At 36.1% G+C, this 16873-nt stretch overlaps 1 protein-coding gene across 2 annotated transcripts in view; it reads left to right on the top strand.

Annotated features, from left to right (window-relative positions):
- MLLT3 (MLLT3 super elongation complex subunit) overlaps positions 1–16873 on the top strand; it is a 260452-nt gene that overhangs the window by 199605 nt on the left and 43974 nt on the right. The gene's annotated exons all lie outside the window — the stretch shown is intronic.

Genomic DNA, 16873 nt, shown 5'->3' with positions numbered 1-16873 from the left:
TCCAAAACTGAAGTTACTGAATTGTATGGTAGTTCTATTTTTAATGTTTTGCAGAATCTCATACTGCTTTCCATAGTGGCTGCACCAATTTACAATCCCAACAGTGGTTCACAAGGGTTTCCTTTTACCCACATCTTTATCGACCCTTGTTTCTTGCAAAGATTCTGAGTTTTAAATTAAAAAGTAAGCTAATGTTTCCAAGGACCTTTTAGCTTTCTAATTAAATGAGAAGGAGGATAAGAACATACCTATCACTGCATTGAGTAGGTATTTGTTATTTTTTATTTTATTTTTTTAGTTGCTGTTACTGTTTAAAAGAAGTCTTAGTAAGAAATGATTTAGTTTTGGGGTTAGTATTAATATGACTGACAGAGTAATTTTGGAAGGTCCATTAGTAATTTCTCCATAACAGAATTTGAGAGGTCAGGTGGCAGGGCAGGTAGGGAGGCAAAAGGACTGTTATATAATGGATAAGCATTTAGCAAACACAGAAAACATGATAAAGGCATGTTTTTGCTACGTATGTAAATGTTAGCATTAGGGATATTTTACATTCAAGAACCTAGATAATTCCTATTAGACTAAAGCTGTTCTTGGTTTAGGAATTTATCATTTTATGGCCATAGTGGTCATTTATGGAAAGTGACTGTTCTTACTAGTGAGGATGTTAACAAGAAGCTTAGGAAAGAGTTAGGATGTGAGTGTGTAAATAGCAACCAAGAGTTTGTAATTGTGGTTTATATCAACCTGTTTAAACTTTAATTGACAATAAAAAAGAACCCAGATATCTTTCACTCCTCTTGTAATTTCCTAGTTTTTGTTTTTCATATAACTCTGCTTCCCTATTGAGTTGATCTTGTTTTGTGATATGAGGGAGTTTGGTATTCATAGCAGAGAAGGAGGGGGAAAAACAGTAAAAGAAAATTGAAATAACCATTTATGATTGGATTTGGTTATGGTAGTAATTTCCTTATCATTGCCTTCACTTTTTTGCCTTGCTTTATAGAAATTTAACCATAATTTAAAAGTGCAGAAGTTGAAAGTTTTAATTATCTTTTCTTGAAAATGGGCATATTGCATTTGGTAAAATGTTTCATACTTCAATCTGCAGTGTGCGATATGAGATTTTAATCATGTCTTTTGATCGTTTTGATAGTTACCAAATTGCTTTCTTGGATAAAAACCTTCTTGAGGGGGAAAGACAAAATCTCACCAGATGGGAACATTTTTCCCAAGGGTAAGTTGGTAGTGCAGATACAAGATAAAGACTTCAAACCACCTTAGTAGAAGTTTCTTTTGAAAAGAAAAAAAATGGAAGGAGAATGAAAAAGAAACTTCCTTTCCTTTGTTGTGCCTCATTTCCTCCAACCCCACCCTGTTCTTGCCCTGCTTAAACTGCCTGGAGTTGGCAGTAAATGTCCTGCTGTTGAAGCATTGGCCTTAGGTTTTATATGATGGAAGGTTGTGGCAGTCGGAGAAGAAGGTCTTTATTGTGTTTTCAAAGTGGCTTTTTAATGACTTGTAATTCCAGCACATGCAAGAGCTGTAAAGTCTCTAAGTATGGTGAGTGAGCAGCTGGAGAGGCCATTTATTAAAGGGCTGCCCTGGCTCTCCAAGGGGGGCTCTCATTCTGAAACTCCTGTTCTTTGTATTTTATAACTGGAGGTAAAAATACCTGAAGAGTTGCAGTTCTTCCTCTGATAGATTCATCTCAGCATGGAACATTAAGTAAAACAATTGGAAGAAAGTTACCTTTGTTGGGTTCATGGAGAAATTCCACCTGACCCTGTTGTTTTTTTTTTGTTTTTTGTGTTAGATATAATCAGAAGAACGTGGTGCCGTCAAGCCAATGAACTGTTCATTTATTCAACCACATTCTGGCTTATTTAAAAAAAAAAATTGAAGCAATCAAAGAGGAGTTTTTTGTTTGTGTTTTTTTTAGCAGAGTTAAAGGGTTTTTTTCCTTCCTTGTTTGGGTACCATGCTAAATCCAAATTGTTTATGTTTTTATTTATTTTTAATTTTTATTAGAAACTTTTTTATTTTGAAAACATTTCAAACTTACAGAAAAATTGTGAAAGTAGTAGAGTGAAATTCCCACTTAGCCTTTACGTAGACCCTCCCATTATTAGCACTATGATATACTTTCTTTTTTTTGTCTTTTCATTTTTTTATTTAATCTTTATTGTATTTTTTTCCATTACCATTTATTACCTTTATACTCCCAGGATGACAGCTACTGCACAGAGGGAGATTAGGGGACCGAGGGGATCGAGCAAAAAGGAAAAAGGACTCATGGACGTGGACAACAGTGTGGTGATTGCTGGGGAGCAAGGGGGTATAAAGGGACTAAATGGTAATGGAAAAAAATACAATAAAGAGTAAATCAGTTTTTAAATTAAATAATTCCTTAGAAGACTTAACCGAGGGTCACGAATAGACAGGGGGCTTTATCATTGCAGAGTTGGTTGTCATCAATAATTGCAAAGACTTGGCATTTTCACTTACTTGAATTGAATTGTTTCTCTCTCAATAATTTCCATGAGCCTTCTTCAAGAGAGCTGTATTGCCTATTCAGTACATTTTCGTTTCTTAGTCTAGGCCACATGATCTTTATGTAATTGTCCCATCTCTCATCTTTAGACCCAAAGTCAAAGATGTGACTCAACATGGTTTTGCACAACTAGCTTTATACCATGCTGTGGGGATACCTTACACCTGTAGCTACACTTTCCTTGAGTGCTTTCTATGTGCTTGCCACCATTCTAAATACTTGACTTGTTTTAACTCATTTAAGCCACAAAACTGAGGCTCAAAAATTAAGAACATGAGCATGGTTGCCACGTTTAAAGTGGTAGAGCCAGAATTTGATCCTTGATAGGGAATGCCCTGCAGAGGAGTTTTGAGGTGAAGCAAATTTTATTTTCCCATGAATTCATCTTACTATTGCAGGGATTGCTTCATGAAATTGATGTCACTACTGAGAAAGCCTTTGATATATTCTTGTCCCATTTGTGAATCATATTACTCTTATCTACTTATTGGTTTGGACTTTACCTAGAGCCTTCACTCAGGAGGTGATGGGTTTTCCTCATAGGTGGATTTGTCATCCACAGCTGGAATTGAGGGAAGAGCTGTGAAACAACCAGGAACCTCTAAGTTCTCATGCGTACTTGCTTAAAATAAAACAGACCCTCATGGACCTGGATTTCACATTGTTATAATGTGTCATCAATACTATTTCTCTGCTCCCAGAATTTTTCCCGCTTGGTTTTGCATGGGATTTTATGTTTAACGGAGCTGAACTGCAATATCAAGCTTTCCCAGAAGGTGCCACCAAATAACAAATGGTGCCTTCCAGTTTGAATCTTCTAGTTATATTTTGTAATTTCATTGTTTAATATTTTTAGGATATTGAAAATGTAGGCTGTATACTCTTTGAATTAGGCGACAAGATAATTCAATGATATAGGTAGGGAGAGGATGGTTTTCTTTTGATGTCTGTGTAATTATTTAACCAAGTTTGAGAAATTGTTCTCAGTGGGTAACAATTTATGACTATAAACTTTCAAGGCAGTGTCAAGGTCCACAAAGAAAAATCACCCCTAAGAGGCTTCTTTGGGTCACCAAAGGTGACTGCACAGTGAGATGTTCCCAGATAAAGTCAAAGATCCTTCTATTAGTCAGGAGAAAATGGAAAAGCATTTACCAAAGTGTCTGGAGACAATAGACTTCGCCTTTGAATCAGAAAACATAGAGGCTGGAGATGGGGTTGTAGTACTGAGATACGGAGAAATATTTAGAATTGGTGACACAGAAAAGAAAATTTTTCTTGCCTTTCTCAGTCGTGTAAAGAAAATATATGTATGAAGTCTTGAGATGTTACTTTAAATAAATAAATGAAGTAGTTACTAGAGTATCCTGCTTTGAGACCTCAGTGTTTAGAATCATAGCATTGTTTTTTTAAAAGTTAAATTGTTGACCCTTGCTTTACTTTATGGTCCTTCTATTTTTTTAAATATGATGAACTATCATGTCACTTTGAATAACTACAAGTGTTTCCTTCTAAACATGTTTGTTTTAATACTTTGAATACTTTAATGATGTTGTATAACATTTGAAAATATTTGTATGGTAGGTACTCTCATATATAAACACTGTATTAGGTGATACGGATGATACTAAATTAGGCAGAGCTTTGAAAAAAGGAAGGCTTGAATTAGTGTAGATAAGGGCTATGTAGACAGGAGAAGGGATTCTTGATCCAAGGAAAGAACTTGGAAAAAAAGAACTGATGGCAAATGCAGGCAAGTTTGTACTGTCCTTAACTGAAAATGAAGAGAGATCTTATAAATGAAGCCCTTCAGTTAATTTATCAAATTGGTTTGTCAGGAATGAAAGAAGCCTTATTGAACTCTATTCCACACTAGGATTGTTCTGGACCCTTTCACTCTATATCCTCTTATGTAATCCATTCAATGCATGAGATAGTTTTTGTTTTCATCTTACAGATGTGGAGGTGACCTGAATTTGAATCCAGGTAATGACCAAAGCCCATGATCTTTCTGTACCATGCCACTGATTAAACCTCCTTGAAGAGAGAAATCACATCAAATGAAAACCACTGTGGTACTGATTAAACCTTTTCAAGAAAAATCTAATTAGTAACTAACTTCCTCACCATCTGGCTTCCTCTGGTAACGGTACCACAGTTCAGTGAAAGGAGGAAAATAAGAAATAAGAAGTAGCCCTGAAACTTGGATACTTGACTATGAATTATGGGTGCAAGAATATCACCTGGCCATGATGTCCAAAGTGATCATGCTTAGCATTTTCTAGAAAGCAGAATTGCAGAATGTATGAAAAAGCTGTAGTGTTTTAGAGTCTATCCAAGGGCACTTGTTCACCAATGTGCTGTCTTATTAGAGTGTTTCATATACCTCATACTAGGGGCAAGGACATGGCCAGTATTACTGGAAGAACTATTATCTAAAGGTTGTACTCATGAAGGTTATCAGGAAGGTAGGACTCCCTTGTCCTAGTACCTAGCCATACCTGGCTAATAAATTATCTTCTGGGCCTCATAGGGGTGGTCCGGAGCCACGGTCCTAGAACATATACTTGGAGTCAAAAGACTAGACAGGCTCAGCTTACTGGTGATGCACTGTAAAATGTGCATTTTAATGCTAATGATGAGATTATAGATGTGAACCGCCACTCAGGTATTAGTTAAAGCAACAATAATATCACAGACAAAAACTTACCATTTGTTCAATAATTTATGAAATTGTATTCTGGGAAAACGTGATGTTGGTAGGTGTTCTTGGAGAGATTGAGAGATAAAACTGCTGTTTAGGAATTGAGCGACTTATAATCCATGGCCACAGTATATATATTTTTTATTTCTGCACATGTTTCTGTCATTTTCCATTTTGCCTAACCTTACATCAAACCGGAAATCAAAGCAGAGTCTTGCTGAAAGTCTACCCTAGTTTAAACTGTTTGTATCTGACAAATTCTACTCAAACACATTTGATACATTTTCAGCAGTATAAAGGCTCGCTTCCTTTTTCTCATTATTTTCCAATTTTGTTTTAATTAAAGTGAACATCAAACTTGTTGCTGATCTTGTGATGGGACATTTGAAAGTGCTAGCTTATCTGATAGTCTTAGGTCAGAGTCTCACTTCTTTTGCTTATCAAGCTTGCCTTCATTGTCCAGCAGCAAGTCCCTTCCACCCTTTTAAAGATAAGCCATGTATCTTCTTCCTTGTTTTGTGTAATAAAACCAATGAGTCTCATAGTTTACTCCTCAAAAACTAAGGTTTGAAGGAAACAGGTGGTGTCTCCTCTACTGTGCATCTCCTTATCCTCATCATATGACTAATTACTGTCTCGCTTCATCATTAGAAAACCTTAAAGATTTAAGACAAAGTTTAGAAACCATGAACAACTATCTTTAATACAGCATTTACTTCATGATTGAGAAAATCATGGGATTTTTAAAGCAGGAAGTGTTCAGAAACTTCCTTTAACAACTTCGATTTTGTAGAGACGATCTTGAGGCCAAATTTTATACCTTGCCCAAGATCACAAAGCTCTCGTTGTCACCCCCTGCCCCCCGAAAGGCCCTAGGATGCAGGTCCCCGACTGGTGTGCCATTATTGTTTCCGGTCCTTCATATTCCCTCATTTCCTTCCCAAACTCTCTTCCACTTGAACATTTTAAATTGGTTCCTAATGAGTTGTTTATGTCTATTAGACATCAGGCTGGTGTCACTTCTTGGTCCCACCTCTTAGTCTCTGCCCCTTTATTGAATATAAAAGAACATTGCATTTCACAACCTCAGCAGAATCACACCTGAAAGCCACATGTCATGTCTAAGTGAGGGTAGGGTGTAAGTCTTGGTGGATATTACAGAGATGAATCGGTGAAAATTTTGATAGACTTGGTTCCTGATCCTCCTTGATTGTCTCTGGGAAGTTACCAAGCAGAATAATCATGGCTATATATGTTTAAGGGGGGTGAGGGGTCATTAGGCAAAACAGAAAATGACACATTTAGCTATCTGGTGAATCAAATGTCTTAATATTGCCTAATAATAAAAACATGGAAAGGACTTACAAAACCTCCAATGTAAATGAAGCCTTTCCCTGGACAAGCTGATATTCTCAGCAGATAAAATCTGGATCCTTCTCCCTCTTACCCTCAGTATCTCCAGAATCTGCCTTTGTGTCCTGAATTGTTCCCCTGAGTCTCTCTACATATGTACTGAGGGGAGCTTCACACCAAACAGCCAGTTGCTCACACGTATACCCGTCTCCAACTTTTCAGTTAACCCTGATGCTCTTCAGACTCCAGTTCCTTCATTTTCTTTCCCTCCATTGACAGACACCTCAAAAGCTCCCTTACTCCTCAACCCACTGTGGTCTGGCTTTTGCTCTTGGAAACTAGCCTTAAAACTATCACTGGAAAAGGTCACCAGTACCTTCCAGGTTCTAAATGTAGAAATCATTTTCTAAGCATTAGATTTTACCTTTCTGGCACCTTGAGTCTGATTTTCTGTTCTATTTCTTGGCTCTGTTATTCCTTCCCTGACCTCTTTTAGCCCTCTCTGCCAGTCCCCTTTGCTACCTGCTCTTCTTCCGCCACCTGTAAGCTGGCCGTTGCCAGTCTCCTTTTCAATTATATAGTCTTCTGCTGGACAGTCACCTATTACGTGTCTCTTGTCTCTTTGCTTTGCCTGGCCCTTTTCTACATACCTATCCCAAGTACATATTATGGAAGGAAATATACAAAGAATATGGAACAACTAGTTAAAATGGTGTTATGGGTCATTTTCAAAATACTATCTTTTAATGTAGCCGTTTTTATAAAGCATTTTATTGCTACAAAACCTCAGATGCCATATGGACTAAAATACCAAATTCTCTTTAGCCTTGATTTTTGTCTTTTTTGTAATCTTTTATTATGGAGAATTTCAAATATACACAAAATATGCAGAATAATATAATGAATCCCCCCATTTTTCCATCATTCGGCTTCCACAATTATTATTATTTTTAATAAAGAAGGCTTTATTTTCTTTATTTTTCTTTAATCCTCACCTGAGGACATGCTTATTGATTCTAGAGAGAGGGGAAGGGAAGGAGAGAATGAGGGAGAGAAACATCAGTGCAAGACAGACACATTGATCAGTTGCCTGTCCCACGAGCCATGGGACCAAACCTGTAACCCAAACACATGTCTTGACCGAGAATCAAACCCCCAGCTTTTCAGTTCACTGGATGATGCTCCAACCAACTGAGCCACATTAGCTAGGGCTCAACAATTATTAACTGGTTGCCAATCTTGTCTCAACAGTAGCACCATCTATTCTTCCCCCAATATAGTTTTTAATAAAATCCAAGGTTCCATATTATTCACCCATAGACATTTTAATACAAATATCAAAAAGATAAGGGCTTTTAAAAAACAAAACTAAAGTATCATCATATCTGAACAAATTAATAATTCTTAATGTCAAATTTCTGGGAAAATTCCCAGTAGAATCAAAAATGTCATAAATTTTCTTTTTGTTTTTACAGTTTGAATCAGGATCCAAATTAGGTCCACATCTTGCTGTTTGTGAAAATATCTTTTAAATTTGTGATATATAGGTTCTCCCTCATCTTTACTTTTTCACATGAAAGTGTAAAGAAAAAAATTAGTCATCATATAATTTCTTAGTTTAGATTTTGCTGGTAATGTCTTTGTGGTTTATTTTCTGTAAATTAGAGGCATGGCCAAATTTGGGTTAGGTTTTGTTTTGGGGCAAGATAATTTTATCAGTAGAGTTGTTTTCCTTCATCAGGAGGCCTGTAAGATGAACTTACTCTCTTTTCGTGTGTGTTTATGTGTGTGTGTGTGTGTGAGTGAGGTTAGCACCCACTGATGCTCCGTGCTTCTATGTGTGAATCATTAGGGGTTGTGGATAGTTGGCTTTTTTCAGCCAGATTTCACCTAAAAAGAGAAACTCTTTCTCCTCTATGTTTTCCGTAACTAATAGTACAATTTGTAAAGGAAAAAATAAAACATGGTACATGATTCTCCCCCAACAGCCCCACTTCCTTTTTTTTTTTTTTTTTTTTAACCAGTTTTCAGAAGAATGGGTTTGGTTCCCTAGCATCCTTCAACAGTGACCAAGGTTTTATTGAAGCATTGTTTTAGCACTTCTTTAACCTGACCTTTCCCCTCTCCTCTTTTTTTACTCTCTCTATATGTTAGTGACCCTAAAATATTAGCAGTCTTTGGTTCCTTGACCATCCTAGCTACTATTTTATGCTGTAGTGAAATACCCTTGGTCCTTTATGACCTAGGTAAGGGTCACCTTTTCTTTGAAGCTTTTCTATATAATCTGCCCCACCTAAATTAACCCCTGCCCCTCCTTTGTACTCCTTCCATTAACAGTTTATATATACTTTGATTATAGTTGTCATTCTCTCATATTAAATGGATTTTCTTGTAATCAATGGGATATTTTCAGAGTAGATATGGTCTCTTAATTGTCTGATTTCTCAGCTTTTTGCACTATGCCTGGCACTTAATTGGTGTTCAACAAATGTTAATAGTGCAAAGATGTATTTATATTTATGTGCATGTATGTATTTATGTATTTCTAGTTAAGACACCTCTTAACTAATTTATGTATTTATAGTTGAGAAGTTTCTGTATCCTGAGTAGTCTCAAATATAAATAGACCTGAATGATCTAGAAATGTGATTTTTGGCCCCTCACCTGGAGTAGACAGGTCAAAAGGAATGGGAGAACTCATCGTATAATTAAGACAAGTCTTGGTCTTCTTAGAGGCACATAGTTCAGAGGACAGGCCACCCGCATAGAGATAAGTTCGTAGAACAAAATTCTGGGATAAATCGGCAGACAAAGTAAGCAAGTTGTATACATCAGATTGCACTTTACCCGCCTTTGTAGCCCTTGCTTTGTGTTAGACCACATAAGCTAGCCAAGGAGTGTGGAGCTATCAAACACTCCCACAAAACAACCTGAGGTGTTTTTTAAACTTATTCTACCATGTAGAATATTAAACCACAAAAATAACAAAGGGGAGGCAAGGACCACAAATTAATCTTTTATTGAGACAGCAGAGGGATGTGAGAGTCTAAAATCCCAAACATTTGCTTCTGTATTTTGAAAAAGCAAATAGTTTTCAGAGAAATTTCAATAACAGGATGTCGAAGTGAAAGAAATATCTGCCTCCCTATTTCCTATAGAGACTGTGCAGTGGCGTGATAACATGAAAGTTATACGACCACCTTGTTTTTGCTGTCTGTGATCATAAAATATGATATTTCCTCTAATGTTTATATGTGCTCTTGAAATTATTGGAACTGGTAAAATACCACTTGTATATTGTATAAAAGGAACTATTTTTCCCTCTTTTGTTTCCTCAGATTGCATAATCATCACAACAGATTCACTTTCAATTAATAACATTAATTTGTTTGTTAAAATATTTATTAAATCATCACATTTGAGTATCTGCAACCATGTAATAATGTTTATTGTATATGTAGAAGAATGAATGAAAAATGTTTTTAAGCACAAGGGGCAAGTATTATAAAAAAGAATTATACTAAACAAATAATGCTTATACTGAGAGAAACAAGATGTGAAGGATACAGTAGTTCCCCTAAAGAAACTATCATATTAGTAATTTTTAAAATATATACTTAATTATACTCAAATGTATATTTAATTATACTCATTGGGTGCTGCTGGCATTTCTAAGGGTGATTTTTAAAGAATCATGATTACATTATAAAACTGAAATTATAACCAGGGTAATTTATCACTATGGAAAGTTGAATCTATTAAGAGAAAAAATGAACTGAAGAAAGGAGCCATCATTTTGGAAAGAAAAATATTGTTGCAACTATCTTAAGGAAAGGTAATACTCCAGCATGTGTACCTTGAAACTTTATTAAAAAGCTTATAAATTGATGGATTCCCTCCTGTCTTCAGTTCTGGGGATTCCCTAAGTTGGAATTTACATGCTGGTGGTCCCTGAACAGCTGCCCTTCTACCCACCCCTGAGACCCTGCATAGTCTGCAGCCAGAGAAGCTCAACTAATTGGTCTGTGCTCATAACTGCTCTCTATTCTCCTATAAAACATATTCACTATTGCCCATTGCTGGTGGGTGCTCTCCTCCTGCACACTTCCACTCCACAGGCTGGATAGTCCATTCACTGTGAACTCAATATAGTTGTTCCAAAACATGTATGTCAATTTTACTTGTAATTACATTAATTAATTGGTTCTATGAAAACTAAGTTGCAACCTGAAGGGGAGTCCCTGGAAAAAAATTTTTCTTCAAATTAAGTGTGAAACACCAAGGGGAAAAGTCATAGGAACATAGAAGGACACAGCAGCATTCTAATAGCTTTGCAAGTCTCTGGCTTCTTGCTTGTAGATGATGATCATAGATAATGCACTGAATGTGGTTTACATAAGAGACTTTTCAGACTACACTCAAAGAGAAAACTCCTTGATCCTACATCAAAAGATTTGTTGATTAATGTATATTTATAAACTTTAGAGTAAAATATCCAAGAGGTATTTATGCTTCCCACCCCCCGCCCCCCCATTCTAGTGTCTTTCATCTGAAATGTGCTCACTAGCCAAAAATCTTGACTGCTCCTCACCTGTGATTCTGGTTCTATTTCCCCTTGATCCATAAGTTAGGAAGAGCCTTACTTTGACAACAGTTATCTCTCCTTTCCCCCATTATTTCATTTTATCAATGACAGTCTTGTTCCTATCTCACCTCTTGCAGTGTTTTCTAGATTCAGTCGGCTTTGGCACCATCCACACCCACCAACATTTCTCTTTAGCAATATGCTCATGTAAATGTATTCTGGACACAGGAATCTGTTTATAATCCTAGTGTGTTGGACCAAGGAAAGCATATTTATACTTTGATGAACACAGATGATGTATTTTTATAAACCAAGCCAAAATGTGTCCCAGAAAGAATCTTGAGACGCAGGAAAAGGTTCCAGGTCTGACAGTTACACTGACTTTTTTATCTGGGACGAAATAGTTAATCTCTTTGAGTCTTGATTTTATAATCTCTGAAATGTGAATAATATCTTCTAAAACTTTGAGACTCAAATGAGTAGCAAATGGTACCTGACACATAGTTAGTAAATTCTAGTAAAATCTGAATATTTTTAAACTAGTTCCTCCCACACACACTTTTTAATTTATTTTTTTAATTTTTTTAAAGATTTCATTTATTTATATTTAGAGAGATAGGAAGGGACGGAGAAAGAGAGGGAAAGAAACAATCTGTTGCCTCTCTCACACCCCCAACTGGGGACCTGGCCTGCAATCCAGGCATGTACCCTGACCTGGAGTCGAACCAGCCGCCTTTTGGTTTGCAGGTCAGCTCTGAATCCACTGAGCCACACCAGCCAGGGCATAGTTCTCTCACTCTATTTCTCTCTCTCTCTCAATGAGGATCCTGGTAATGCTCACCTCACAGATTGTTAGGATTAATATGTGTAAAAGATTTTCCAAATTTTAAAATACTGCTCAAAAGATGTTAAAGTGATGACTTTATCTAAAAAACAGTACTGAAAACACAATCTGTAGTAAGCATTTTATCCTTCTAGTTGATAGATTTTACTCTGCTTTCATGGGAAATTGCCATTATGGATGCTTTGTTCATGTGTTAGTTAACTTTTGCCCAGTATGCTTCATCTTGTCTCCTGGTTAGGGTTGTGAATTTTGAAGGTGAGGACTCTGTTTTCTCAGACAACAAGCATGTGTCTGTTCTAACCACGAGATTAGAAGATTCTGAAGTGTAGTTAGCAGTGGTTTTTCTTTGCAGGCATACCTTGTTTTATTGTGCTCACATTATTGCACTTCATAGACATTGCTTTTTTTTTTTTTTTTACAAATTAAAGGCAAGACCCTCCACCAGCAAAAGGATTATGACTTCCTTTTTCACAATACTCATTTTATTATGGTGGTCTGGAACTGAACTCGCAACATCATTGAGGTCTGCTTATAGTTTGTTTACCTGCTCCTCAGCTGTTACACTTTTGAAGGCTTTTTAGTAGCCAAAGCCTATAAAAATGCAGACCTGCCTAGCATTTTTAATCAATCTAAGAACACATAATTTACCACACAGGGAAGATTTATTTTATTTTCATTGTGTGTGGCTCTAAAGCGTGTCAGTAAGTCTAAGGAAAATATTTTAATTGTTACAGAGGATATTTAAAAGGTGTTTAACTTAAATTTCTCTAGTAAATGCCAAATATCTGTCCAGGGGAGGAAAATGCCAAGCTTTTTCTGGTTAGTTCATTACAGAATAGTGAACACATATCCAAAATCAAAAGGCAACATGGTTTTGCATTAGAGTCATAGCTTCATGTTTTAAAGTAGCTTTAAAAGTTACCCCATTAGTACTTTTTAAAGCTACCCTTAAAATGCCACTATAATCTGGCATCAGATCTATTAATTTGACTATTATGAATTTGTAGGAATATTTTTGAAATCTCCCATGGTCTTGTAAAGCCTCCAGGCTCTTATTAGCTGAAGAATCTTGCCTTCTGCCAAGGCATGGAGCCAAGATAAGATCCTTAAGTAGATAACATTTAGCATTTGAAAAAATAATAATGAAAGAAAAGTCCACGTGGAGCTTTCCCATTGCTATCCATTTGAAATATCCACTATGATGCTGGAGTCCAAAGGAGAAGATTAAGCAGATGTCAGGTTTGTTTCGGCAGGATGTACTGCTTAACCACCTTCCCTCCGAAGTGTTTTACTCCCAGCTTCCTGGGAAGGGTACTGACTAATTCATTTGATCCATCTGTTGCCTTGGGAGAGACTCTGGGTTGGTTCCTCCAACTCCCAGCTTCACAGGTAGTGACCAGTGAACTTGGGGAGATTATGGCCTTTCATAACTCTCGCAAGACCTTTCCTTCACTTGCCCTTCTCTCACATGGGTCACTTCGGACTGCAGTCCCCCTACCCTGGAAAAAGAATTAGGGCAAGGCTTATTATTTTTTTAATAGGGCCATTAGAAAAAAAAAGAACAAAATAGGCCAATATTTTGTCTCTATTTTTCTTTCTTCTCCAAACTCTTTACCTAACATTTTATTACTTATTTTTTGTTGTTGTTTGTTTTTTTTACCTCTTTCTGAGGAAGAAATTGAAAGTACTTTCCATGTTTATTATAAGCATATTTTAGTGCCAATGTCTAATACTTTGTGAATAATGATAACCCCCCAGCCAAAGTGCTGTCTCCCAATAGTAGAGGAAAGTTATAACTGGCTACATATTCTGAGTAGAGTAGGTCTTTCCTCCAGGTGGTAGAGTTATATACCTAGACATGGAGCTGGCACCCTGTTTGTGGACCCCAAACTTGCCTATTAAGGGTATTCAGTTAAATTATCACCATTCAATTTCCCTCCTAATCTGCCCTACCCCCCACCCCAAGGACTTGAACTGCTAATTTGCTTAGAGCCAGGTCACCAATAGGCTCAGTGTCTAGGAAGGAAGAGCCATAGCTGGCTTCCTAAGCTCACCATCCTCTTGGTTTGCACAGCTGGCATCTTATTTTGTGTCAGGTTGGGAAGAACTTCTGTTTCCCTCCCTCCACAGGAGGCAAATACCTGAAATCTTAGTATGAATTCTGGAAAAGCTACCTTCCCTCAACCCATTCCCTCTCTTTGAGGCTGGGGAGGTTGATCCCCTCTGTTTGATCTCTCAGCCTGCAGCCAGACGCCTATGTGGGAATACAGCTAGCTCCGTGCTATGCTGTACTGGTGAAAATTCTATGAACTGTGTATGGGTCATTTTCCTTATCTGGAAAGAAGAGGGATGATGGCAGTGAATGATTTGATAGAGTTGTTGTCAAGGAAAATTGAAGTCACTATAAATCTTTTTTAGACATGAAACTTTGCAGGAATGATAACTCTTATTAATCAATGATGAAATGCTTTCAAGTAAAGTGTCAAATAATCAGAAACCAATTTATTGTATCTTTAAGCATCGGCAATGTCAGTTACAAGTATATCTCAAGTTAGGGTTGTCACTTTTGCCTGTTACTCTAATTTTCTCTGATTGTAAAATATATTTACCTGTTCCTATTCAGTGATTAATACTCAGTTAGCATTATTTTTGTCAGGCAATTAAGTAGTTATTTAAGGCATAGCTGTTGGCTTAAAGAAAGGGGCCACTGCCCATATTTATAGTCTTCAGTCTTTGACATTTCCACGTGTATTCAATATTGTTTTATTTTCTTTATTTTTTAAAACAGTGTTTAAAAATTTTTCTGTTCATTGATTTTTAGAGGAAAGGAGAGAGGGGGGACATAAACGGGGGTGGGGGAGAGAGATTGAGAGAGAAACACCACTTATTGTTCCACTTGTTTATGCATGCTTTGGTTGATCCTTGTATGTGCCCTAACCAAGAATCAAACCTGCAACTTTGGCATATTGGGATGATGCTCTAACCAACTAAACTACCTGACCAGGGTTCAGTATAGTTTTCTAAAAACAACTTTATTGAGATAAAATTTATACACCTACAATTAACCCATTTAAAGTGCATAATTCAGTGGTTTTTAGTATACTCAGAGTTGTGCAACCATTAACCACAATCAATTTTAGAGTATTTTCATTGCCTTTAAAATAAACCTCATACCCTTTAGTTATCACCTTTCAATTACCTCATCTTCTGTTGCCCCAACTGTCCACTAATCTTCTTTCTGTCTCTATAGATTTGCCTATTTTAGACAATTCATATTGATGGAATCACATAATACAGGGCCTCATTATGTGATAGGCAGCTTTAACTTAGCATGATATTTTCAATGCTCACCTTTTTTGTAGCATGTACCAGAACTTCATTCCATTTTATGGCTAAATAACATTTTAGTGTATGGATATACGACATGTTGCTTATCTTTTCAGTTGAGGGGGATTTGGATTGCTTTCACTTTTGGCTATTGTGAATAATCCTAATTTCACATAATGTGTTACAGGTGGAACATTGCCTTCTGATTCTACAGCAGCGTTCAGTCCCTGACATTCTTGTTGATATAATTTTTCTATTTTTTTCTGAGTATCTTGAGAAAATTTAAAGAATTTTGATAGAAGTTGTAGGAGGTGGTTTATCTTTCTCCAACTGGGACGGTCAGTTAGGTATCCTCAGTACAAAAAACAAGGTAAACATATGATACCACCCATATCTTTATTGCTAGTGGAGATAACTCTTGTATAGTTATATAAGTATTTAGGAAAATATGGAAATTTTTTAAATTAGAAGTTTGTTTTTAATAATTACTTTATCATCATTGCTCTTTAATGGAAGCTTCTTTGGAGGAAAAACATCTTTAAAAAAGGACAAAGTCTACCGTCTTCTTCATCAACATTTGATTTTACTTTTTAGCAGACTATTCAGTTTTGTTGTTTATTAGAATAAATATTCAAAAGAAGCAGTAAAATACAGATTTTTCTAACACACTTGATCTATCTTTCTGTTTTGAGATTTACACAAGAATCAATTTGGTTAAACATTTTAGTGTGGGAAATTTCTTTTAGGTGAGAATTAAAACATGGATTTTCATAAACCAGTCCTATATTTCTGTTTACAGAACTTGAACTTCCAGATATCTAAAACTTACCTATTTTATTTTATTTTTCTAGAATGTCATGTAATAGGAATTATACAGTGTATAGTATTTTTAGACTGAGTTTCTTAATTTAGCAATATGCATTAAGGTTTCTATATGTGTTTTGTGGTTGATAACTCATTTCCTTTTATTGCTGAGTAAGATTCTATTGTATAGATATACCATAATTTACCCATCACTCTACTGAAGGACATTTTGATAGGTTCTAGTTTTTGTTACCGATGAATTAATCTCCTATAAATATTCATGTGCAAGTTTTATATGGACATAAGTTTACAAATCAACTGAGTAAATACCTACTAAGTATGATGGCTGCATTGTATGATGAGACTATATTTAGTTTTGCTACAAACTACCTGTTTTCCGAAATGGCTGTACCATTTTGCTTTCCTTCCATCAGTAAATGAGAGTTCCTGTTGCTTCACATCCATGTCAGTATTTAGTATTGTCAGTTTTAAAATTTTTTAGCCATTCTAATAGGCATGCAATAGTATCTGTTGTTGTTTTAATATGTTAATCTGTTTTAACTTGAAATTCCTCATGTAAAATGATTCTGAGCATCTTGTCATATGCTTATTTGCTATCTGTATATCTTCTTTGGTGAGATATCTACTCAGATTTTCTGCCCATTTTCTTTGTTTTTGGAAAAAAAAATCCATCCTGCTCAC

The sequence above is a fragment of the Pteronotus mesoamericanus genome, unplaced genomic scaffold, assembly GCF_021234165.1.
Source record: "Pteronotus mesoamericanus isolate MK-2021 breed Mesoamerican mustached bat unplaced genomic scaffold, CSHL_Meso_final contig_73, whole genome shotgun sequence".
NCBI lineage: Eukaryota > Metazoa > Chordata > Mammalia > Chiroptera > Mormoopidae > Pteronotus > Pteronotus mesoamericanus.
Note: the sequence above shows the minus strand (reverse complement) of the source record. Positions and strands in the feature narration are given on the sequence as shown.